This window comes from Haemaphysalis longicornis, unplaced genomic scaffold (assembly GCF_048455015.1).
Source record: "Haemaphysalis longicornis isolate Haplotype H1 unplaced genomic scaffold, Haemaphysalis longicornis Haplotype H1 scaffold_2, whole genome shotgun sequence".
In the NCBI taxonomy this organism is placed as follows: domain Eukaryota; kingdom Metazoa; phylum Arthropoda; class Arachnida; order Ixodida; family Ixodidae; genus Haemaphysalis; species Haemaphysalis longicornis.
This window is the reverse complement of record NW_027526295.1, coordinates 279,064,040-279,081,461: the sequence shown is the minus strand read 5'-3', so window position 1 is coordinate 279,081,461 and position 17,422 is coordinate 279,064,040. Positions and strand designations below refer to the sequence as shown.

The 17,422-nt window shown below is 45.7% G+C and overlaps 1 protein-coding gene across 1 annotated transcript in view; it reads right to left on the bottom strand.

Moving 5' to 3' along the window:
• The window catches only part of LOC144170751 (uncharacterized), a 492,715-nt gene that overhangs the window by 187,066 nt on the left and 288,227 nt on the right, over positions 1–17,422 (bottom strand). The gene's annotated exons all lie outside the window — the stretch shown is intronic.

Here is a 17,422-nt window from a genome sequence, read left to right as displayed (position 1 = left end):
TTAGCAGAGCTAAAATTAAAGGACAAAAGACTCTGTTTATCGTAGCCATGGTGCGAAGCATGTCTCCGTAAGCGTGGGCTATACGCCCGACATGCTCATTGTCTTGGGGGAGAAGGCATCACGATCCGTTCGCCCGCACTTAGCTGTTGCCCACTTGACTGCCAACCGCGAAACATGCAGGAAACCTGGGCGGAGGAAACGGAGATGCGAGGTTCGCGTATGAACGCTCCGCGTTGAAAAATAAATATGCAACTTATTTTTTGGAGAGCCCCCTTAGGTTTTTTGTCAATTTTTCGGGGTCTCCCTTCTGGTGGCCCCTTTCCTGTGAAGCAACTTTCCGCGCTCGTTGCAAAAATATTTGTGTCATAACAAGAAAATAGCTTGTTACAACAGAGCAAATTTTTACGCTGTTAATTCCGAGTTATCCATTTTCAGCGAATGGTTTCTTAAAAATTACTTAAATCGCACTGTCAAAGAAAACTGGGTTCTTTTGAAAGACGCTTTAACTAGCCTCATCAGCAGATTTGTCCCTACAATAGGCATAAAAATTAACGATAATACTTCTTTGTTTAACCGACAGCTTCAATGGCTCTTAACAAAGCAGATTAGCTGATAAAGACCGAATTTAACATCAAGTAAAAAAATGTGAAAAAGAATACCAGTCCCTACTGAAATCCACCCGCCGTATATTTTATACTCATGACTTTTCTTCCATGCATTTGAATAACCCGCAAAAGTTCTCGCGTGTAATTAATCCAAGACACAATCCCGACATCATCCTTAGCGGTTCTAATGGTGCAACGATTCCAGAATCTCATTGTGCACAAGCACTTAAGCGATGCCTTCGCATCAGTGTTGTTTCGGGAAGATGCCTGTCCGTCCCTTGGTTTAACTTCAAATATATCCCCAGATAGCCCTATGGCAGAAATAGTAATTCAAGAAGCCGGTATTTACTTGCTATCAAACAAATTAAAAATTTTCTCGGCATTCGATAATTTGGAATCCATCAACAAACTTCTTAAAAATATATCGTGCAGAATGTCAGTAATTTTAACATCGCTTTTTTCACAGTTATTATCTCATGGTTCAATTCCTGATGACTGGCGCATTGATAAAGTAGTCCCATTTTTCAAATCAGCGATCGCACACCACCGTTAAACTACCGACACACTTCATTAACTAATATGATCTGTAAACAATTATAACATATCATACATTCCCAAATCATCCGATACTTTGAAGAACACAACATTATTTAGAAATATCAGCACGGTTTTCGCAGGGGTTACTCATGTGACACCCAGCTCGCCGGTTTTACTCATGACTTACACTCATCTCTTGACGCCAGTAATCATGTTGACACCATTTTTTTTTGTTTTTCTAGAGCTTTCGACCGTGTTCCTCACCACCGACTTCTACTCAAACTAAGACGTCTTAATATTCATACTAAGGTTCATGCAAGAATAACAGATTTTCTGTCCTCCCGAAATCAGTTTACATCCGTTAACAGCTCAAATTCGTCTTTTGTGAAGGTGACGTCTGGAGTGCCCCAGGGGAGTGTGCTTGGCCCTTTGCTCTTTCTAGTTTATATTGATGACTTACCTAACAGCCTAACATCTAGAGTAAGGCTCTTTGCCTGTGATTGCGTAATATATCGTAACATTTCAAATGACGATGACCGCCAGTCCCTTCAGACTGATCTTGACACAATAAACGCATGGTGTTCTGATTGGCTAATGACTCTTAACCTTTCTAAAACAAAGTGCGTGTCATTCACCCGTTCCTCATCTAGAATTCCAACTACATATTTGCAAAACAACAGTACAGTGGAACTAGTTCCTGCTTACAAGTACTGAAGAAGTGCAGCTTGCTGGGCCAGTTGGTACATTTTGAGGGGTGGGAAACCAGCGAAAAAAGGACGCAACACAGAAGAAGAGACGGTACAACACGACGCTGGACTAGCAACTGAAATTTAATAGTAGAAACCGATACAGCCTGCGAACAACAAACCCAGGTACTGCAAGTACCTTAGAGTGCATTTTCAATCCCACTTAACATGGCATAACCATATGATTCAGACGCTCGCATCTGCCAATCGTACACTAGGCGTAATAAAATATAACCTAAGGCAAGCACCATCACACATTAGAAAACTAGCATACCTCACACTTATGCGCCCTAAAATTTAATAGGCATCTACCATCTGGGATCCAAGTCAAGAATACATTATACGCGATATTGAATCCCTGCAAAACCGTGCTGTTCGTTTTATTTTTTCTGATTATTACCCATACGCAAGCCTCACTGCCCTGAAAAATCGGGCCGAGTTGGTTTCATTATCACTTCGCCGCCACCATGCCCACCTAACACTTTTTCATAAATTGTATCACCATGAGCGCCTTCGCGACTACTTCTCTCACTCCCCCACTGTTATATTTTCACGGCGCGATCATTCTTCCAAGGTGAAGCGCATCACTTGCCATTCATTTGCGTTCGTACAGTCATTCATTCCACGCAATAATATAATAGATTAACCTACCACACCACACTGCCAGTGAAGCTACCATAAAATTTCAAGACTTGTTATGGAATTAAGAGACCTGTTTGTGTTTTTTTTATTGCTTACATATGCTTTTATTTTTCTCTGTTTGTAGTTATGTGTTTTGTAGTTATGTGTTTGAGAAGTTCTTATTGCTTGTGTTTTTCTGCATTTATAATTTATGATTTTCTCAGCACCCGTTCATGTTTTCATTGATTGATTGATTGATTGATTGATTGATTGATTGATTGAACGTTTATTACCATTTGTCACATGAAGTTTACAAACACTGATTGGACCCATAGCCAGAGGCTAGTGCAGGGTCCAATAAGAAAAGTAATGGACAGAAGCGGGAAATATCAATTACACATAATACAGATATAGCTGTACAGACAGTGTAAATATCACTTCCGCGTAATTATGAGCATACACTTTTACTCAGAAGAGAAGTATTTCTCTCCGTAAACAATCGGGTCACAAAAAACAAAGCTACATGAGTGCACACAATCGAAAAGTTATGGCAGATCACTTTGTCGGCACACCCAGAAACATGAGTTGAAATACAAGAAACATGACGACTATCACGGGTTTTATGAAGAGGAAAAAAAGTCTAGGTTTACAAGATTCACCAGTGTATAATTGTACAAATATAAGTGTTTACCACCAAAGAAAAAAAGAAGCAGTTGCAGCCTGCTCAAGAACTGATTTTTTAGTTTTACTGCAGCATTGTGTGATGTCTTCGATTCAGTGGGCAAACTATTCCAGATCTTTATCCCTGTGGTTTGCATTATTTTTAAATATGCATTATAAACGTTATTTTTTGGTGTCAAGTTAAAGTTACCGAACGTGAAACTTCTAGTAGGGCGAGAAGAGGAATCAAATAACGAGACATCAAATGGGTTATTGTATTTCACAACATTATTAACACAAAAAGTCGTCTTGTATTCACGCAAAACATCGAAGGGTAGTATTTTTAGCGTTTGAAATAACGGCCGGCTTGGCTCGTTGTGGTCTGTGACTTATTATTCTTATAGCACGCTTTTGTAACCTCCGAAGGGGATCCAGATAAGAATCATAAGTCCAGGCCCATGATTCCATGCAGTAAGTTAAATGACTAGTGATGAATGCATAGTAAAGCGCCCGTAGATTGCTTTTGTCGAAGAAGCCTCTAGCTTGTAAAAGCGCGTGACAGCCGGAAGCCAGCTTTACACCGACGGCATTTAATTGACCTGCCCACTGAAAGTGATTATCTAGTATAATCCCAAGGTATTTAAAGGTGACCTAACGTTCCACTATGCAGTTATCAATTTTAGTCTGAATAAATATCTTCGTAACTAATTAATTTCCTGCGGGAATGAAATATAATCTACTTCGTTTTGTTGGCATTAACCGTTAACCTGCTAGCAAGAAACCGCTAGAATTTTTTTTTTAATTCTGAGTTTACTTGTTTGTAATTCAAAAATATTGTCGGTCGAACATATTAATGCTGTATCATCGGCATACATAATAATTTCCGACGAGATTTATACATGAGGCAAGTCGTTATATAAAGTGAAAAGAACAGCGGCCCGAGAACCGATCCCTGTGGCACCCCTGTGTTCAGATATTGCAGTGTGGAAGTAATATCGTTCATCACGACAGCCTGGTGTCTGTTTTTGATGTAACTAGAAAAAAACTCATATATGCTTGATTACGTAGGCCGTAGGGCTTTAATTTATGCAAAAGACTTGAATGATCTACCGTATCAAATGCTTTTTGTAAGTCAAGAAAAACAACTCCCACTAGCTCGTTGTTGTTGAGGGCCGTGTTAATCGATTGAGCCAATGTCAACACTGCGGATGACGTAGAATAATTAGACCGAAATCCATGTTGCTGAGGACAGAGAACCATGTACTTGTGTAAAAACCTATTTATGCGGTTTGGTAGGAGTTTTTCAAAAATGTTATTTACAACGCTTAGAACAGATATCGGTTTGTAACTAGACGGATCGGGATTGTCGCTTTTTTTGTAAACTGGGATTACTTTTGCAATTTTTAGTACGGAGGGGTAAGTTTTGTTTTGTATACAATGATTAAATAGATTGCATAAGACTGGGCCTAAAATATCTACGTTTTCTTTTAACAATCGTGCTGTAATTTGGTCTAGTCCAGCAGATTTGTTAGTTGAAAGATTTTTAATAATGTAAACAAATTCGTAAAGTTCAATATCATACACCACAAACGTAATGCCAACTGGGTTTTACGCAATGTAGCTGTCTACAGAGCGGCGAATTTTGTGTGTCAGAGCTTTGCCGAACGCTTCGACAGTGCTATTGTCAACGCTGTCAGGAGTAACGCACTGTGATTGACGGCCCCCAGTAACCTCGTTTATGTTACCCCATATTTTTGCGTGTATCGCCAGATGCCGCCTGGATTCAGCGTAAGTAGCATTGCTTTTACGTTCTCTGATTATCATGACGCATTTATTCCGCAGTAGCTTGTACTGACCTAAATAGTAACTGTTTGTCTTTTGACGTTTCCATTTATTGTACCAGAAATTCTTGTTTTTAATAGTTGCAAAATCTCTTCATTCATCCAAGGGCGGATTGGTAATTGATATGAACGTGTAGGTAGTACGTGACGGCAATTATTAACTTCGTTATTAAGAATTCTTATTAGGTTCGATAACAAAGTATTAACATCATTATCGTATATATCGTTGAAACTGACTTGCAAGAGGCTCTGTCTCAGCATCGTGTAATCTGTCTTGATAATATGTCGTCGATGTTCCTTTTTGGTTTGGATTAAGTTATTAAGTACAAGAAAGATTGGAAGGTGATCCGCAATGGGTTCATTGAACACGCTAGCGTGAACGTCGGTATCTATATTTGCTATCTATATATATATATATATATATATATATATATATATATATATATATATATATATATATATATATATATATATATATATATATATATATGTATCTATATCCATGGTTTAAGCGCCATCATTCGCTTAAACCATGGATGTTATTTTGATGTGAGTTGAAGCGCGTGAAAGTGAACACATACTTTATATAATGAAAAAAAAAACCTGTGTTATCAGACGCGACTGACGAACCCTCACCGCAGTTTTCCTTACGTGGTTTCTTTATATGCTTCTCACGCCTTCGGCAGCAGTCGGAGTGATCTTTATTACATGAGCGATATAGGTAGGTATGTAGGCAGAAATTTTCGCCGTCGATTTGTGGACACCGAGCTACAAAAAAAACAAGAAGGGACAGGGTGTGTGCGGAGAGGGGTGACGTCAAGCCGAGCTGGCAGCGGTGACAACTGATGGCTGCTATGGCACTGCGTTTGCCCTATTCCCCAGGGAGACGTCAAGTCTAAGCGCTGCTGGCTCGCACCCTCGTACGGTGGACGCTCTCGTCTCACGGCGTCCTCCTCCGCTCGCTTGCCACAGATTGCACGCATTGTAACAGGGTTCCTTAGATGACAAAGGAGGGTGAAATGGGAGCGACGGCGACGAAATGCCGATGCTGGTGGGTAAGAAAAGAAGCGACAAGCGCCGAATACCACTGTTAAAGTGAGTAAACGTCACCACTGAGATAGTTGGTACCCAACGCATGGTTGGAAATTATGAAAACAGCACAAGGAAAGACGAAGCCGCACTCGTACATGGTTGGAAAGGTGTGCGATGGAACTGCGAGAAACGCCGTGTGGCGGGCTCCTAAAGCCGGAGCGAGGCGTGCGCGTCAGGTCGAGCCTCACGCTCGCAAGGAAAAGGGTTACGTGCTCACGCATTACTAAAGATCCACCAGTAAAGCACCATTTTTTAACACGAAAGTGTTTTACTCCGGGATTCACGAAGATTTCACTCACGTCATATCCGTCGCGGAAAGGACGTCACTACAACGAAGCAAGCAGCCTGTAAAGGGTGCACCCCTTCACGCAGGGTCTTCTTGCAGAGAAGCAACCTTTAGTACTAAAGAGTACTTTATACTTAGGGTTCGTTTTTCTTTGTTTTATATCTTAACATGAAAATGTTGTAAGCCGGGATACACCAAGATATCACTGAAGTCATATCCGTCACGGTAATGACGCCAGTACGACGAAGCAAGCGGCCTCTAAAGGGGGCACCCCAGCACACAGGGTCTTCTTGCAGGGAAGCAACCTTTAGTGCTAAACAGTACTTTATACGTAGGGTTCGTTTTCGGGTTTTATATTTTAACATGAAAATGTTTTATGCCGGGATGCACCAAGATTTCACTGACGTCATATTCGTCACAGAAATGACGGAAGTACACTTTTTGCGAAGTGGCCTGCCAGCAGGACGCCGCTCGCCAAGCTCACCCACAAGACAGCTGCCGACCCGCAAATCATGCTCAGCTGCAGATTTCGCTGCACATTTCATTTTCGTGTTTTACCGATTCCTGTGACAGGGAAATCAACCACAGTTCTTTTTTTTTTTTTAGCAAGCCGTTTTTTGCATGCCTTGAACTGGAACAACTTGTTATACACTCGTTAAATTGGCGGGGCGATCACTGTCTGTCTTTCCTTTAAAGCATTATCCTATGCATTCAGGAATTTCAGGTCCTAACAGTTGCTCCAAACGCTTCGTTAAACTGGTTAACTGGTTCGCCCGCGAGCTCAAGTGTGCTCTATAGAATGATTTGCTTAATCCAGGCCTCGCACGGCTCCGGGTCACGCGACCACAAAGTGACCGGCCGGTGCCGCCTTGTTCGCGCACATTTCTAGCTTGTTGCACGACGCCTGTAAGCGCGTTCTGTTGGAACGCCCGCAGTAAAGCCGTCGTCGGCGCAAGGCTCCTCCCCTTTTATTACCGCGCGCGGCCTTGACACGGAGTGCGAGCGGGAGGCACAATGGGGGAGGCCGAGCCAATTCATATGGCGCTCTCCGTTTTGTATGCGTGATCAATCACTGGAAGGAAAAAAGAAGGAGCTGAACAATGACTTCTCATCGATGCTCATCAACGCGCCCCGCCATCTGGGGCCGTGGTAAACCGGGAGAGCAGCAACGAAAATATTCGAGTTTAATCATTCACTCACCTAATGCATGAAGATGCGACTTTTCGTACTTTGGCATTTAGCACCCGCACGGTTGAGCGGGCCGTCATAGGCTCAAACGAACATTCGGGGTATTGGCTGTATTTTAACGTGCAACGCCTTTTCTGCGAGCCTCTGAGCCTTTCATGCCATTTAGAAAAACTATGTGGTGTTAAATTTTTGTTTATGCTTAACTGCAGCGCCATGTCGTTTTTTTTTTTTTTTTTTTTCATTTTTCGTGATACATGTGATGGCACTTTTTGTTGATATAAAATCATTAATGTTTTGCATGAAGGCAAGTGGTGGGCCTAGATTGCAGAGTACAAATTACTCCTCCTCCCATTCATTTTGGTCTTCTCACAATTTGTTTGGCGCCTTCTAAGCTTGCTTCTGAGCGATGACATTGCTTGATTTAATGAGTCAATTTACATGACTTCAATTCAGTGGAATACATTTAGGGAATTCGCAGATTCATTATCGGCTCTACAACATTTTTCGCTCAGTGACACTTTCGTTCTTTAGTTCTTGCATAGTTATCGTGTGCATGCGAGCGGGAGTAGCTAAAAAGTGCAGTATATATCTGTTGATTATTTTAGCTTCATTCATCCGTGCCCACGTGAATTTCTCCAAGCTCACATTTGCGTTTATTTCGGGCACTAGCCAAATTGTTGTATTTTTTTACCGAGGAAAAAATACAACTCTCTCGAGAAAGCTCTTGTCCTCTAAGCGATCGCTATCTGCGTGATTCTGTTCCCTATTTCTGCAAGGATAAAGGCACAGAGCAGGCTCATGCGGGTGAGATGCATTTATTGAGCTTGTAGAAGTCGCTTTAATCGGCGCGATGCACTGCAACGTATTTTTCGTTCGGCAATGCGACGAAAGGAAACCTGGTCCACGTCGTACTCGGGCTCAATGAACGCGCCAGCGTGAGCCGAGATATCCCGTCCTCTTTGTGAATGAGGGGGAAGCGCGTGAATCTTAGGGCCTCTCAAATTAGGCGCGTACGGGTGACTTCTCCGTTTAATGCTCCCGTTTCGTCAACGTCTCCGCATCCCAAGTGTCCCGAGGCAACCTCCTCCCCCCGCGCTTTGTTTCTTATACCACCCCGGTGTGTCTCCGCATCCTCGCAAAAAAGGGAGAAAAAAAAGTGGACCGCGCGGGGGCTCCGACGCCTTCGCATGCGAGCCTTATCTATTCAATTGTCTTTCCGCTCTGCTGCCTTCACCTGGTGGCCGTCACAGCGAGGTACTGACCCTTCGAGACGCTCCGCTTGCGGCGAAAACCGAGCGCGCGGCCGCCGCAACAAACTGCGGCCAACACACGGCGCTCTCCCCGCACGCACGTTTACGCGGAGACAACGCGCACACCTGCCGCGATTTAAAAACGTGTCCTGCTGGGCGATTCGCCCGTGCGCGGCTCGGCGACGCTTGATGAGGGTGGGCCGGCCATCATCATTAAGTGCGGCGCGCTGCTTAGTTTTACCCCACCTCGCCTGCATCGGTGCACTGCTTTTGGGATTTGTTCTTTCTGCCGCTTAGATCGGCCGTTTGTCCACCAATTTTTCGCGTGCGGAGAAGCGGCACAGGAAGTGAGCGATTTCGACGCCGCGCCAAGGTCGGGTCACACCGGAAAGGAGAGGGCGGCTGCAGATTAACGCGCTGAGGGGAAGCAAATACGAAGCTGCACTTGCGTGGTCGCAGCGAAGAAAGGGCGAGAGAGGCAGGGGGCCCGCAGAGTTTGGGGGCTTGTTGGGAGTAATGGAGTGCGCAGGTTGCCGGGAACAGGTGTAATCCAGTGCATTTGCCAGAGCAAAGCATTAAAGGAGAGCCGACCGTTCGGAACGGATGAAGGTAGCTCTGGTCGAGTGACACACCTTCTTTCGTTTCCTACATATACTGTATCGACTTTTGTTAATGCGAAGCCCACGGGGACCGCAAAAAAACTTGAAATTTACCTAACGTCCTTTGAAAAAGGAAGCACAATAAGAGCATTTCGATACGTCCGCAACACGCCTCTCTTCATGATTTTGTTCAAAATCTTCTTCTAGCGCGAGGCCGATTGTCTACAGCTACTGTTTCCCAGAGCGTGACCCCCTCAGAGTGCCACAGGTTCCTGGAACGAGCGGACCTAGAACACATGCTACGGCAATTGTCCGCAGCCAGCCACTCTAGATCGCAATGTTATAACAGTGAGTGGGGGAAGACCGTACTGCGCAGCTCCAACACGGAGGATCAACTCTGGGCCATCCAATCGGCCGAAAACGTTGCCAGAGCCCAGGGGCTTCTGGCCGACGCCTTGAAACTCCAGTTGGCAACTACCGTATTTTCGCGATTCTATGCACCCTTTTCAGAAAAAAAAAGGAAAAAAAGTTTGCATGCGAATGTCTCATGCATGCGCTCTCGCGCTACAAACGACTAACCTCCTGGTTAGCTCAGTTGGTAGAGCGACTGCTCCGGCTAAGCGGTGGTCCCGGGTTTGAATCCTGGACCAGGACGGATTTTTCTTCAACTGCTAAGTTTCTGAGGAACTCTGTATAGCTTTCCTTTGTAGCCGTACATCTGCATTCGGGTGGATGTCAAACTTTCCTTTGCAGAAACTTACTCCACCTTGGGCATTTCCCCTAAACCTGATCGATTAACATGCGAATCTAAGCACCCCCTTTTCTGTGAGTAAGCACGCCTTGCCAGGGCTATAGAATTAATACGGCCCATGACGCCAACCGCGCTTTCTCGCCCGGTTCTTGAGCGTTTCACTCCACTTGCGTCATTTAAAAGAAATGTTTGACGGAACAAAAGACAACAGGCTTTGAGATAGTGGGAGCAGCGGCTCAAGCGGTGCTACACACTCGAGTGGTATTGAGAGTGACTGAGTATCAGACGTAAGGTTCACTGTCTGTGCGGGCCTACTTTTTTAAATATTTGCTGTATAAAACATTATTCCTTGTGCCTGTCTCATCTATCTGCTGGCGCCAATATTGCGTTTGTACGTGAAGGGGGGGGGGGGGGGGGCATTTTAGATTTTTCGAATCTAGGATTTTTCTATCTTGGATAAAAGGGCGTGCTTAGAATCGAGTAATTACGGTAAATAAAGCGTTATTCTCTCTCCCTCTCGATCGTACGGCACGGTTTGTCCTAGGAAAAAGTTGAGATTTATCGCTAAATTCGTAACCTGAAGTTTCCGCCACGCAGACTGCTCACGCGGCGGCTGTGCGCAACAAAGACGGTTAAGGACCTGAAAAGAGAAAGATGCGTACGCTGGCGCAAGTCTCAACTGACATGCCGCTGTATCCACTGTGCGCTACCTCAGTTCCAATGGCGCCGACAGTGAATTCAAAATGACTTCCAGGTAACCGATATAATGGGTTCTAGCTTCTAATTATCGAGCGATTTCTTCCATTGAATTGCATGTAAAATTGCCGTGACCAGAACACCCCACCCAATTAACCGGAAATTCCAATTAAGCGACTTCGAATTATCGTGAGTCGACTGTAAAAATAGGAAACACGATAAAACCTGTGTTCAAAGGGCTTTCTTATCCTCTCAGTTTTTACAGACCAGGTAGGGGCAACTATGCTAGGAAAGGCTATTTGGGACGCAACCAGCACTCCCTCACCAGAGAGGTATCTGACCACCCTGGTGCAGTAGTTGCCCCCCCCCCCCCCCCCTTCCATGACTGACCAACTAAAGTCTCGGCCCTCAGTCCCCAGCAGCTGTCGAACACCTGACCACGGCTCGGGTAGCGCAGGACGCGAGCGGGTGGAGGTCAAGGGCAAAATCCTTTGTCTTGCAGTGGACCTATATAGGCTGAAGAGGTGGAGGATGCTGGTTCCCCGTCCTCCTCCTTGTAGACTGGTTGTAGACTGCCGACCTGTATAGAAAGATAGGTCGGCAGTCTACAACGCCAAAGGAGGCATTGGCAGGGGCGTAGCCAGAAGGGGGGGGGGGGGGGGGGGCACACCGGGCCCGCCCCCCTCCGCCCCCGAAATGTTTCACTTTACCCCTCACTGAAAACAAGCACGTGTCACCTTCCTGTTAAAACCAGGACGCTCACCCACTGCCCCTTCTTCGTACCGGACAACATGCATGACATCCACGATTGGCAAGCTTTTGGAAGGAATGTTAAATGGCCGCTTATATTATTTTCTGCAACTATCTCGCCTACTTCACCCACAGCAATATGGTTTCACTACAGGTCAAAGCACAACGTCTGCCTTATTTGCTTTACGCAATCGATTGCAGCAACGTAAAGACAGTGGGGAACTTTCACTCGTAATATCACTAGACTTTACAGGCGCATTTGATAGCATCTGGCATCCCCGCCGACTATTATATTTTTTTCCAGTCTCATCATTGTCCCCGCAACATCTACCAGCTCCTGAAATCGTTTTTAAAGGGTCGCACCGTCTGTTTTGACACATTTTCAGGAAGCACTACCCATGCCACTTCAAAAGGCTCTCCTCAGGGCTCTCCTATCAGCCCACTTTTGTGGAACGCATAGGTGTATGATATGCTTTGCCTTCCCATGCCTCAAGATGCATACATCCAAGCGTATGCGGATGACACCGTGATCATTATTCATGCTCGTACGCGTCGACAATTGGAGGCGACTGCTGAAGTAGCCCTCTCTAGGATAACTGCTTAAGCTGGAGCCGCAAAATTAAAGTTGAACCCCGCTAAATGCTCCTGCCTCCTTGTCTGGTGACCACGGGGCTATTAGGAAACCAACCATCAAGCTCAACGGCGCAGTTACCAAGCAGGTGACAGAAATTAAACTCTTCGGAGTGATTTTCGACAGTCACCTCACATTCACGGCGCACACAAACCACTTGAAATACATAGTTGAGAAGATGGCAGCTTCGCTCACACGATTTGTTGCCCGCATGCATACAATAGTCAGTCGATCTCATCTCCGTCAGTTACATCGCCTTGTGGTACTTCCCGCAGTCTCATACATAACGCCTGCATGGTGGCACATCAACCAACACCATCTACTGAAAGCCCGGGTACACTCGCTACTAAGATCTTCATTATTCGTCGTCACCGGGGCGTATACTATACGACACGGACCGCCGCCCGTGAAGTCCTTGCCAATGCGCTTCCGCTTCACATCCACCTAGACATCACAGTGCGCATGTTTCTGCTGTTTCATCACCAGCAACCAGTGACCTTCAACACAGCATCATTTGATCCTTCCGACGTGTACCTGGCCATCAAGGTCGACACACACCCTGCGCGACGACGTCGTGTCCGTTACGACCGTCTCACCAGAAAGGAAGCAAACCGTAGGCTGCACTTCTCCACTCTGCACGCCTTCACAGACGGATCACACACGTCGACTGCATCAGGAGCAGCCTTTGTCATTTTGAATGGGACAGACCATGTGTATGCGGTGAGGCGGTTCCCTCTAGCGTGTCCAACCACGTCGGTTGATGCCGATGTGATTTCCATGCAACAACTCGTACTGTTTCTCTTGAGCGAAAGACTTTCCTGCCCCCTTGTATCTACTTTGACAGTCTTTCGCTTTTATTGGCTCTCAATAACCCATTTAATCAGTCCGCTACCATTCATAGCCTAAAAGAGGACATTTCCCTGCTCTCCAGTTTACTGCCTGTATCTACAGGGTGTCCCAGCTATCATGCACCAAGATTTAAAAAAAGAGTAAAGGCGTAACTCGAAAGAAACCAGATGCATAATGTTTGCAGTACTGTGAAGAAGCGGACAGTATTTTTTCTTTAATGAGACTTAATTAACTAATTGTAATTAATTATCTAACTCGAGAAATACTCTCCTAATCACTAAAGTGTCAATGAGGCACTTGAAGGTAACCACGAGGGGCATCTAACTGCGGTATTTTCAGCGATGAACTAATTGCGTACACATTTATTATGACTGATAAAAAAAACCCGCGATATATTAAAAATACCACGTGACGGCGCCTCCGCGCGCACCGTAAAGCAACGCCCTCAAACAGGCTGCCTCTGAGTTAGCCAGAATGAAATAAACAAAAGAAAGAAAGAAGAAATCGCGACCGAGTTTGTTCCTTATCTGCACACGCGTCCCGCGAATCTTGCTGTTGCTGCTCCTTCCATGCATGCTATTATCAAGGTGATGCGCTGTCTTTTCGGGCGGATAACACGCGAAGCAGTTGCTTTCAATCAGCTTTGTTTGGGGACGCTGCTTTACAATGCGCGCGTAAGCGCCGTCACGTGGTATTTTTCATATTTCGCGGGTTTCCTTTATCAGTCAAAATAAATGAGTACGCAATTAGTTCGTCGCTGAAAATACCGCAGTTAGATGCCCCTCGTGGTTACCTACAAGTGCCTCATTGACACTTTAGTGATTAGGGCAGTATTTCTCGAGTTAGATAATTAATTACAATTAATTAATTAAGTCTCATTAACGAAAAAATTACTCTCCGCTTCTTCACAGTACTGCAAACATTATGCACTAGGTTTTCTTCGAGTTACGCAATTTCTCTTTTTTTAAATCTTGGTGCATGATAGCTGGGACACCCTGTATATACCACGTGCCAGCTCACTCTGGTGTGTGGGGGAATGAGCTTGCGGATACTGTCGCCCGCAGTGCTGCCACAAGAGGAGAGGAGGTTCATGGAAGGTACTAAAAAACCAGGGTGCGCTCTTTGTTGATGAAGGTCGGTCGCTTGGAATGGCAGTAGACGTGGAGTACCAACAACTGCGACACTGAATTATATCGATGGACCCCGCAGTGTATTGGACCTTTCTTCTTGTTTCCCGCATTCCAAGAAGCTTGCTCACCTGATAACCGGACACGGCCGATTTTTCTCGTTACTTTCACCTTCTACAACTCACGCCAAACTGTCAGTGCTTCTGCGGTGCACCTGCCACTTCGTTTGCACACTATTTAACAGAATGCCCGAAAACGACCAGCTACATTCAGAGACTTCGTCGGCTGTCGAGTTCACCGTTACAGCCGCCACAGCTTCGTCACCTTTTGGACAGTTCAGCAGCCGTGAAGATTCTCGTGGAACTCGTAGATTTTATTTCTCGATCTATGCCCGAGGTGTGACGCCTGTTCAGTGACTTGCATCTGAGCCCTGTTGCGCCCGCCGTGCCCGCCCTTATACCGCCCAGCTCTCCATAATGTCGGCGTTGTGGAGGGTTTATTTTTTCAGCGTTTCCTTTTATACCTTCACCCCCACTTGCCGCATTTTTTGTTGAACTGGATAACACCTAGATACGTGCCACCCATGGACTGCACCTTCGCTATATTGTGTGCCCAAGGTCCTTGTACTACAGCGTGTGACCTGGTGTCTGTGAGATGTGGATAATGCCGCCTCAGCTCTGACTCGGGCTTACTTTGAGGGTGCTACACACACCTGGGGTAATCTTTTAAAAACTCACAGCTCGGGCCGCTCTCTTCTGCTGGTACTGTTCCTGCAAATATTGTACATATTATATTCATAGTTTACCTTCGTGATACGCTGTGTAAGGCTCTTTTGCTATCTTTGTGGGGGATTATTTTATTTTTAGTGCTTAATTGTCTATCTGGGGAGTTGGTGTAACGTTGGTGTAACGTTGGTGTAACGTTGCTTACTTTGGTATGCGATCTATTATTTTGTTGTTGTTTTTCGTGTTTATGGATTCTCGTGATTACATGTTTACACGTGGATATTCATTCAATTTTAAATTCTGCGCATACAGTGAGCGGTGCATCGCAATATGGGTTTTCTTAGAGAGGAACTGCTGCGTTGTGCGATCTTTTGTGCCGTACTTACTTGAGAACTTTCTTCTGCTTCGTGTTATGTTCCTTCGCGCTTAGTTATCCTTTTAAACTTTGCTTGGACGTCGTGGTGTTACGTACGTCGGGGAATCTTTTTTTTAATCATCAAATTGGCTTTTTCTTAAAAATGTTTGGTTGGCTTTTCGCCCTATTTGTTTATTTTATATTGGCTTTAAACCTGCCATAGCCTAGCTGGACCAGGTCTCATTTCCCAAATTTTTTTCTTTTTTTTCTTCAGATGGGGAAGGTGGGGAACATGGAATTGGAATTTGAATTGGTTCCCCATGACGTAAATAAGGTAGCAACAACAATTACCTATAGTTGACTGAGTGACTCTACGCCGCTGTTTACAGTTTGTTTCCGGCATCAACAGTCGTTTAAAACAGGGGTTCCTTTTTTGAACGCACACACGAAGTAGTTCACTAGTTTTCCTGCGTGGCTCTCCGTGCATCTTGCGAAACAGAGACGACGAAATCCGTGGCGCAACAAACCAATGATGGCCGAGTCTTTCCTAACATACAGCGTCATTTTAGGTGGACTTACAAATCTACTACTCCATAGATCACTGCTTGCAGCCAGCCCAATGAGATCAAAGAAATTACGCTGAGAGCTCCGACGGGAAGGCGTCGCCGCGCTGCAACGGCTGTCCCGGCCCCCAACCCTCGTCCCGTGCTGCGGCCCAGAATGCCGCGGGTGCCGCATGATCGACTGCCCGAGACTGTTGTCAATTAGACGCACGACACCCTTTCTCCCGCGGCCGCCCAGTCCTTTTCCCATGGAAGCACAACGGGGCAGTGTACACTGGCACGAGCGCCCGCATAGGCACACAATCGGCAGCGACGTTGGGCGCTGGCTTTGTGTGCGTGTGTTCCCGCTCCGTTTGTGTGTGTGCGTAAACTCAACTTTTGGGCGCCAAGGTCGTCACGTTTCGGAGCGTGCTTGCCTCGCCGCCGCGGACGAGCTTCTTGTCTGCGGTCGCGGCGCGCTTTTGTGGAGCGGCGTTGTGGTCTGGCACGTGCCGCAGCCGCTGTACCTTGGCGTAAAGCGCCTTTCAGGACCGAAGAATAGAAGCCGCGGGGGGGGGGGGGGGGGCTTTGTGGTTTTGCCGCCCCCTTACCACCCCCCCCCCCCCCCCGGTCTCTGCGCCTACTGTTCTGTGACGGGGTGCCCCCGTAGGTGACGCATGTCTGGCGCTCGAGGCAACCTTTTGGTTCACAAACCTCGTCCTTGGCTTGAAAGTGGCTCCCTGGGCTCCCGTCCTTTATTCATGTTCGCACTTTTTTTCATGATGACACCTTTTCCCGGCCGTTTTTTTATAACTCACTCTCTTTACAGCGTAGGAGGAGGAGGAGGAGGAATGCCTTTAATGATGAGGAGAAGTCAGCCTGGCAGTAGCTGTACACTACTAAAACCCAATGGCTCAATCGTGTCTGGCGTCCGCCGACAGGAATCGCATTGCGGCAACGCCTACTTTCTACCGAAAGTTATGGAATTGTTGGTCTTATGTACATCGCCTCGGAAAAAACCATGCAGTGACTGACCGCTTCACATTACGCCGAGTTTTGTTACTTGTAAAAATTAGATAGTCTGCTTTGAAGTCGTAAATCACGGCGAATATCTGTCCGCTATCAAACTAGTGTTTTATGAAAACTATCCCAAAACAAATAATCCACGTTGGACTGTTGGAAACGCCAACATGACTGCGGGAAAATTATCTTAGCAGGTATCAATAGATGGCTATTAGTAGAAGTTCTAATTCAAATAAAATGAAGCCCCAGCTCCTATGCTATTCCAGCTACATCACAGAGTCCCGAGAAACAAACAGATATGCTTGTCTGCTGAAATAGAACTGTAATTCTTCCAAGTTCCATTCAGCGATTTACGGAGTAACGTGCTCACACTGGCATTCAAATTTGTGCAGAAAAGTGCGAAGTGCAAAAGCAAGCTAAAGATACCCACGTGGCCAAAATGTATCCGGAGCCCTTCGCTAAAGCGCACTTTAAAGCCCACGTGCAGCTTGGGCGGGTTAAACCCACAGTCAATCAATCAAGTGCTTTTAAGGTGTACCTGCTCGTAC